Below are 8,716 nucleotides of genomic sequence, written 5' to 3'. Positions count from 1 at the left end.
AAGTTAGAGCGAGGTAAGGTCAGAATGTATCTGAGGCCAAGTGACACAGGACTTGTATTCCATACTACGAAGTTTACCCTTCATTTGGTAGACAAGAGGGACCCACTGACATTTTTTGAACCAGGAAGTGACGTGATTCTACTTTGATTTAGAAGATTAGCCTCACATCTTTGAGGAACAGACATCTAAAGAGGATGAGACTGGAGTGAAAGAGACTAAAGTGAAGTGAAGTCGCTCAGTCATGTCTGACTCTTTGCGACCCCATGAACTGTAGCCTACCAGGTTCCTCCATCCATGGGATTTTCCAGGCAAGAATACTGGAGTGGGTTGCCATTTCCTTCTCCAGAAAGAGACTAAGGGACTCTTTAAATAATAAGAGACCAATAGGATGGACTGGACAAGCATATTGGCAGCGGGATCTGAGAGGAATGACAGGGTATAAAGAGCTATGATTGAGGCAGTATTTATAGGCCTTAAAACTGCTCAAATAGGCACAACAAGGGAAAGAAAGGGTGCTTGGAAGGATGGCAGTGCCAAGCAGAGGTGAGCAAGCAGCAGGAAGAACTGGTTTGGTGGGACAATGATGAGTTGGCTTGGACTGAGTTTGGGGCGCTTGGCAAGCCACTCATGTAGAAATGTGCATTGGTGATGTAGGTCAGCAGCTAGAGACAGGTGAGGTCTAGCGATACTAATTTGAGAGGTGACGGCATAAAGATGATGAGGGAGCCATAAGGACTGAAATCCCAGCAAAGGAAACTATTTGATGCAAGAAGGTAGAAAACCTTGAGGGGAAGAAGGAGTAGTGGTCAGGAAGGGCAAGAGAATGAAGAAGAGGCATTGGAAGGAAGAAGACCCCAAGGATACTACTGACTGCAATACTGGGGGCTGTAAGTATAGACCCTTTTAAGTCACTTGAGGAGAAGCAAGACTGGTAATGCGGGTTCGATCCCTGGGTCAGGAAGTTCCCCTGGAGAAGGAAATGGCAACCCACTCCAGTATTCTTGCCTGGGACATCCCATGGACAGAGGAGCTCGCAGGCTATAGTCCAAGGAGTTGAAAAAGAGTCGGACATGACTGAGCAACTAAACAACAAAGTAGGGTTGAGGGAAACATTTTCTTCCTTGGAGTGGGGGAGCTGGGAATGTATGTAGGCCAAGGAGACAGAACCAGGGGTGAGTGGAGATGAGGGTGGAGGTTAGAGTGAGTGAGTGATTAAAGTTGTAAAAAGGGTGGGATTGACAAGCTTAGAAGGAAAGGGGTATACACCTTCTTTCATCACAGGAGAGGATGAAATGGCAAGTTTGGATCTAAAGACAGATCAGGAAGCTGAAGGCATTCTCAGTGGGCAGCTCACATTTCTCAAGAGGACAGAAAGTGAGGTCACCAGAGATTGGGATGGGGCAGGTGTTGGGTTTTGAGAACAAAGGGAAGAACTGAAACCGCTGCTGGGGAATGAGACTCAGAGTCGACTGGATATGGGCAAACAGATTTCTGAAGACCGTTGGGAGCCCACCTGCAACTAAATCCAGGAACGCGTGGTAAAACCAGTTGGCAAGGCTCATCCATGTGGGGCCCCTGGAGGAAGAAGAAAAGAAAGCAGAGAGTGGAATCTTCTAGAAATAGCGCCTAGCCGTTTATCTATATATTTTACATTATCACTGCAAGTGAAGAGCAAGCTCATGCCTTACTTAGCACTGTAGTCCCAATACCCAGTACAATTGCCATGCTTATACTTAATAAATGTTTATTGAACAAATAAAGGAAAAGTGCAGCAAGATCAAAATTCTTAAGTGGCTACCACAGAGCAGAAAGAGAGAAGTAGAGATATTACTGAGGCTAAGTCAGTGTTCTGATGGCAGCCGCCCTATCTCCGCTTGCCAGAAAGAAGATGCCAGAATCTTGGCTCCCTCTCCTCTGCAGAAGCTTCCCACACCTGCTCATGTCATCGCTGAGATCCAGAAAAGTCTCCCCACCGCCTCTGTCTTCCTTTGTCATCAAGCTTACCTTGCAGTATTGCTCTCTAATTTGGCTTCTTCAGACCTAATAGTTCTAATATCAAAGCCAACGATTATGGTTTACTACAAATATTTTACTCTTTTAACATTAATAAGTTAGCATGACGGCTTATGAATCAGTTGCATGTGTATTCAATTCATGTTGTTGTTCTGTCAATAAGTCGTGTCCAGCTCTTTGTGACCCCATGGACTGCAGCAGGCCAGGCTCCCGTGTCCCTCACTATCTCTTGGAGTTTGCGCGAACTCATGTCCATGGAGTCAATGATGCCATCCAGCCACCTGATATGAAGAGATGACTCATTAGAAAAGAAAGATCATGATGCTGGGGAAGATTGAGGGCAAGAGGAGAAGGGGACGACAGAGGATGAGATGGTTGGATGGCATCACCAAGTTCCCTCAGCCAGTGTCCTGAGGACAAACCCCAAGGCTGACAGGTTTACTGGCTCCTGGGAAGGGAGACTGCCTTCCAGCAGAGCCTAAGGCATTTCATCAGTGAAAGAAAGAGACCAGGTTATTATGTGATATAGGGGAAAGGAGTAAAATTTAAATGAAGCAATGTTTGGGTAATCTCAGTGAGGCAAACAGGGGTCAGCTTTGGGTCTAAACTGCAAAGTGGACTTAGGGCCCTGTTTCTTGGAAATGACAAGTCAAGATACCAACACAAGGTCTTTCCTATAAAGACTTATGTTTGGAGCCTGCACTGGGGTTGGAAATAGAGGATATTTTCTATGTTAAAGAAATAGGTCTTCCAGGCAAAGTGGAGTATTTCCTTCCTACTATAGAAAGATAAGGAGATAAAGAACCAGAGGTAGCTTTTTTTTGGCTGCACCATTCAGCATGTGGGATCCTAGTTCCCCAACCAGGAATTGAACCCGTGCTCCCTGCATTGGAAGTGCCAGGGAAGTCCCCTAGATGTTGCCATTTGACACAAGAGAAGCCATTTTAGGTCTTCAGTATTTTTCTCTCAGTCATGTCCAACTCTTCATGACCCCAAGGACTGTAGCCCACCAGGCTCCTCTGTCCATGGGATTCTCCAGGCAAGAATACTGGAGTGGGTTGCCATTCCCTTCTCCAGGGGATCTTCTCAACCCAGAGATCAAACCTGGGTCTCTTGTGTTGCAGGAATACTCTTTAACACCTGAGCCACCAGAGAAGTCCCATTTTAGGTCTGAGTCATTGAAAAATATATATATATTTGGTCTTCTACTATTTTTTACTTTTTGGTTGCACAATGTGGCAAGGAGGGTCTTTTTTGTTTTGCTTTTTCAATTTTTTTCTCTTTTTATTTATTTATTTTAGGATCTTAATTTCTTGACCAGGGAGTGAACTATGTGCCTTGCATTGGGAGCTTGGGGTTTTAACCACTGGGCCACCAGGGAAGTCCCAGGTGTAAGCCATTTTGTGATCTAAGCCTGGTCACAACGCTTGCCCTTGAACAGGTCTCTATAATACTGATCTTACGGGAACAAAGAACAAGCAACTGTTATCAGGCAACAGAAATAACAATAGCAAAGATAATAAATCAGTTGTAAAGACTCCAAGTTCTGTTTCAATGGTAAAGATTAACCTGAAGCCGTCTTGAGCTGTTTTGCAGAATTTAAACCCCTCCCTCCTTGAGCACTCAACCACCAGATCAACTGGAAACTGTCCAGTTTGTGGCTTGTCTGCTTGGCGCTCTGTGGTGGGCTAATGGCGACCTTCTCCAAGAGGATTTATGCCAACGCTGCGCTTCCCAGGTCTGCTGCAGCCAGAGCCCCTGTCCCTGAGGCAGGCCACTGCTACCCACGCCTCTGCAGGAGACACTCAAACACTCAAAGGCAGGTCTGGCTCAGTCTCCTGTGAGGTCTCTGGGTCCTGGTGCGCACAAGGTTCTGGCGGGTATGGGCTTTGATTCTAAACGCAATTTTGCCCCTCCTACCATCTTGTTGGGGCTTCTCCTTTGCCCTGGGACTTCGGATATCATTTTTTGGTGGGATCCAACATTCTCCTGTTGATGGTTGTTCAGCAGTGAGTTGCAATTTTGGAGTTCAGGATTTGCTCACAGGATAAGATGAGCAAATTTGGAAAACTCAGCAGTGGCCACAGGACTGGGAAAGGTCAGTTTTCCTTCCAGTCCCAAAGAAAGGCAATGTTAGAGAATGCTCAGACTACTTCACAATTACCCTCATCTCACATTGGCAACCCACTCCAGTATTCTTGCCTGGAAAATCCCATGGACACAGTCCACAGGGTTGCAAAGAGTTGAACACGACTGAGTGACTTCACTCACATGCTAGCAAAGTAATGCTGAAAATTCTCCAAGCTAGGCTTCAACAGTACATGAACCGAGAACTTCCAGATGTTCAAGCTAGATTTAGAAAAGGCATAGGAACAAGAGATCAAATTGCCAACATCCATTGGATCACAGAAAAAGCAAGAGAATTGCAGAAAAATATCTACTTCTGCTTCATTGACTATGCTAAATCCTTTGACTGTGTAGATCACAACAAATTGTGGAAATTTCTTAAAGAGATGAGGAGGCAGACCACCTTACCTGCCTCCTGAGAAACCTGTGTGCAGATCAAGATGCAACAGTTAGAACCAAACATGGAACAACTGACTGGTTCCAAACTGGGAAAGAAGTATGTCAAGGCTGTATATTGTCACCCTGCTTATTTAACTTATATGCAGAGTACATTATGTGAAATGCTGCATTGGATGAAGCACAAGCTGGAATCCAGGTTGCCAGGAGAAATATCAAAAACCTCAGATATGCAGATGACACCACCCTTATGACAGAAAGTGAAGAGGAACTAAAGAGCCCTTGATGAAAGTGAAAGAGGAGAGTGAAAAAGTTGGCTTAAAATTCAATATTCAAAAAACTAAGATCATGGCATCTGGTCCCATCACTTCGTGGCAAGTAGATGGGGAAACAATGGAAACAGTGACAGACTTTATTTTGGGGGGCTCCAAAATCACTGCAGATGGTGACTGCAGCCATGAAATTAAAAGATGCTTGCTTCTTGGAAGAAAAGCTATGACCAACCTAGACAGCATATTAAAAAGCATATTAAAAAGCCAACAAAGGTCCGTCTACTCAAAGCTATGGTTTTTCCAGTAGTCATATATGGATGTGAGAGTTGGACTATAAAGAAAGTTGAGCACTGAAGAATTGATGCTTTTCAACTGGGTTTTGGAGAAGACTCTTGAGAGTCCCTTGGACTGCAAGGAGATCAAACAAGTCAATCCTAAAGGAAATCAACCCTGAATATTCATTGGAGAGACTGATGCTGAAGCTGAAACTCCAATACTTTGGCCATCTGATGAGAAGAACTGACTTTGGAAAAGACCCTGATGCTGGGAAAGATTGAAGGCAGGAGGAGAAGGGGACGACAGAGGATGATATGGTTGGATGGCATCACCACCTGGATGGACATGAGTTTGAGCAAGCTCCGGGAGTTGGTGATGGACAGGGAAGCCTGGCATGCTTCATTTCATGGGGTCACAAAGAGTCGGACACAACTGAGCAACTGAACTGATAGACTGATAGAACTGATGAAGTGATAGACTGAAGAGATGATGATGTTAACTTTTCCTGACCCTTGACTTTTATCTACTAAGGTTGGACTCTGTTGACCTTTGCCCCAATTCTATGCTGAATTGTCCTCTACTCAAGCCCTTCATGCATGTGCATGTACCCTTTAGCTTAAAATCATCTTGATTTTGGGAGGCACTGCTTTGGGAAAGATCCCGTGTTTTCCTTATTTGTTGCAGGTAATAAATTCCTTCTTTCCCATCCTTCCTTCTTCCCAACTTTGGCTTGGTTGTGTCTTTTGGCTTGACACTCACCAAGAAGTGAGCCCAATTTTGCGGTAACATTACTGATTAGACTTCAAACATCAAAGTTTCTGACAGCTGCTGAATTTAAAACATGATTTCTCACTGAGAAATCAGAAGTCACTCAAAAATGAGTTGGTTATGGCATTTTACAGTTGTAGCATGATCTTGGGACAAATGTTGCCAGTTAAGTTTGCAACTGACTCATGTCTAGTGTGCCAGCCAGATTCAGGGCAAGGGCAGGGCAGTTTTCCTTTCTCAGCATAGTGTCTGGAGAGAGAATCGAGTCTTTATTCAAAAATTAAAAAATCACCAGCTACATTCCAGAAAGATACCATGAGTACAATTTTTATTTAAAAATAACTTCCAGGGACTTCCCTGGTGATCCAGTGCTTAAGACCACCTTTTAATGCAGGAGGTGCAGGTTCAACAGCTGCTCTGGGAGCTGAGATCCCACATGCCTCATGGCCAAAAATCTGAAACATAAAAACAAAAACAATACTGTAACAAATTCAACAGAAGATTTTTTAAATGATCCACATTAAAAAAAAAAATCTAAAAAAAGAAATTTGTTGTTGAGTGGCTAAACAGTGTTTGAGTCTTTGCAACACCATGAAGTGCAGCATGCTAGGCTTCCCTGTCCTTTGCCATCTAAGAAACTACAAACATTTAAAAAACAAACAAACAAACAAAAGATCAAAACCCTGCTATGTTAAAAAAACAAATAACCAAAAATCCCTGTTTTATTATTTCCATACACTTTCAGGAACTTTTTTAAGGTCAACTACAAAATCCTTTTAAACTGCCTATAAACAGTGGCATTCATATAAGTTCAGAACAAAGGTTTATTAAAATATTATATGATAAATTAGGAAATGTCAGACACAGTCATGACAGAACAAAGGCTTTTTTCTTGCATGAGAAACTCAGAGATCAATGCCACAAACATTTCTTTTATGTTGAAAGGCAGTCAGGCAGCATTCAATCACTCCAGGTATTTCAAGTAAAGAGGGGTTTAATGCAGGGACTTGGTCAAGAAGACACTGGAAGATCTGAGGAAGTGGGAGGTTGGGAAGGTGGGGTTGGGGGCCGGGAAGATGGCAAAAGCTCCTACTGCCTGGCTGGAGGCTGTGAGTGCACACTCCAGTTACTGTTCTTGGATGTATTATTGAATCAAAATAAAAATGTGAATCACAATTTGATAATGAAAAAGACACAAAGAAGCCTGAGGAAGCCTCCTGGGTGGTGGTTCAGAGCATGGACTTGAAGGTCTGGGCTCACATGGGTGCCACTGCTGACCTAAACAAGGGTCAGCTATTTCTCCAGCAAAAAAAAAAAAAGGGTTAAGTGGCAACTCACTCCAGTAGTCTTGCCTGGGAAATCCCACGGACACCGGAGTCTGTTTGGCTAAAGTCCCTGGAGTCCCAAAGAATAGGACACAGCACACGCAGGGATCAGCAGAGAAACATAGTTTGGGGTCTGCGACCCTGAGGAGCCAAGTGCAAGTCCCTACACAGCACAGGAAGAACTCGTTTGGAGCAGGAAGAGGAAGCTGGGAGGGCTGGAGGAAACAAAGAACCCATGGATTTCCACTGGCTCAACTCTACTCAGAATTTTTTCCCTATCCTGTAAGGCAGCTTCCTCCCACAGCGTGAGAGCGCCCCCGTCTGGTCACCTGGCTCTATATAATTGAGGTTTCTGTTTCAGTTCAGTCTTTGCGAACCCATGGACTGCAGCCCGCCAGGGCTCCCTGTCCATCACCGACTCTCCGAGCTTACTCAAGCTCACGTCCATCAAGTCGGTGATGCCATCCAACCATATCATCCTCTGTCGTCCCCTTCTCCTCCTGCCCTCAATCTTTCCCAGCATCAGGGTCTTTTCCAAAGAGTCAGTTCTTCGAATCAGGTGGCCAAAGTATTGGAGTTTCAGCTTCAGCATCAGTCCTTCCAATGACTATTCAGGACTGATTTCCTGTAGGATTGACTTGTTTGATCTCCTTGCAGTCCAAGGGACGCTCAAGAGTCTTCTCCAACACCACAGTTCAAAAGCATCAATTCTTTGGCTCTCAGCTTTCTTTATAGTCCAACTCTCACATCCATACATAACTACTAGAAAAACCATAGCTTTGCCTAGATGGACTTTTGTTGGCAAAGTAATGTCTCTGCTTTTAAACATGCTGTCTAGGTTGCTCATAGCTTTTCTTCCAAGGAGCAAGCATCTTTTAATTTCATGGCTGCAGTCACCATCTGCAGTGATTTTGGAGCCCCCCAAAATAAAGTCTGTCACTGTTTCCATTGTTTCCCCATCTACTTGCCATGAAGTGATGGGACCAGATGCCATGATTAGTTTTCTGAATGTTGAGTTTTAAGCCAACTTTTTCACTCTCCTCTTTCACTTTCATCAAGAGGCTCTTTACTTCTTCTTCGCTTTTTGCCATAAGACTTTCTGTTTAGGCATTTTTTATTGTAATTTTTTTTGTTTCTCTCTCTCTCTCTCTCTTTTTTTTTTTTGGCTGCGCTGGGTCTTCGCTTTGCTCGGGCTTTTCCTAGTTGTGGAGAGCGGAGGGCTGCTCATTGCTGTGGTGTGAGGCCGCTTCCCTGCGGCAGCGTCTCTTGTTGCGGAGCACCCACTCCGGGCGCTCCGGGCTCCAGCAGCTGCGGCCCCCAGGATCTGCGGCCCAGGCTCGGGAGTGCACCGGTTTAGTTGCTCCATGACATGTAGAATCTTCCTGGATTGGGGATCAAATCCGTGTCCCCTGCATTGGCAGGTGGCTTCTTAACCACTGGGCCACCAGGAAAATCCTGTGGATGATTTCTTTTTTCATCACCGTTTACTAGTTGGGGGACTCTGTTCAGGTTTTCTCACTTGGCAATTAGAATTCTCAA

Source organism: Dama dama, chromosome 11 (assembly GCF_033118175.1).
Source record: "Dama dama isolate Ldn47 chromosome 11, ASM3311817v1, whole genome shotgun sequence".
NCBI lineage: Eukaryota > Metazoa > Chordata > Mammalia > Artiodactyla > Cervidae > Dama > Dama dama.
The sequence above is the reverse complement of the archived record's forward strand: the minus strand, read 5'-3'. Positions refer to the sequence as shown.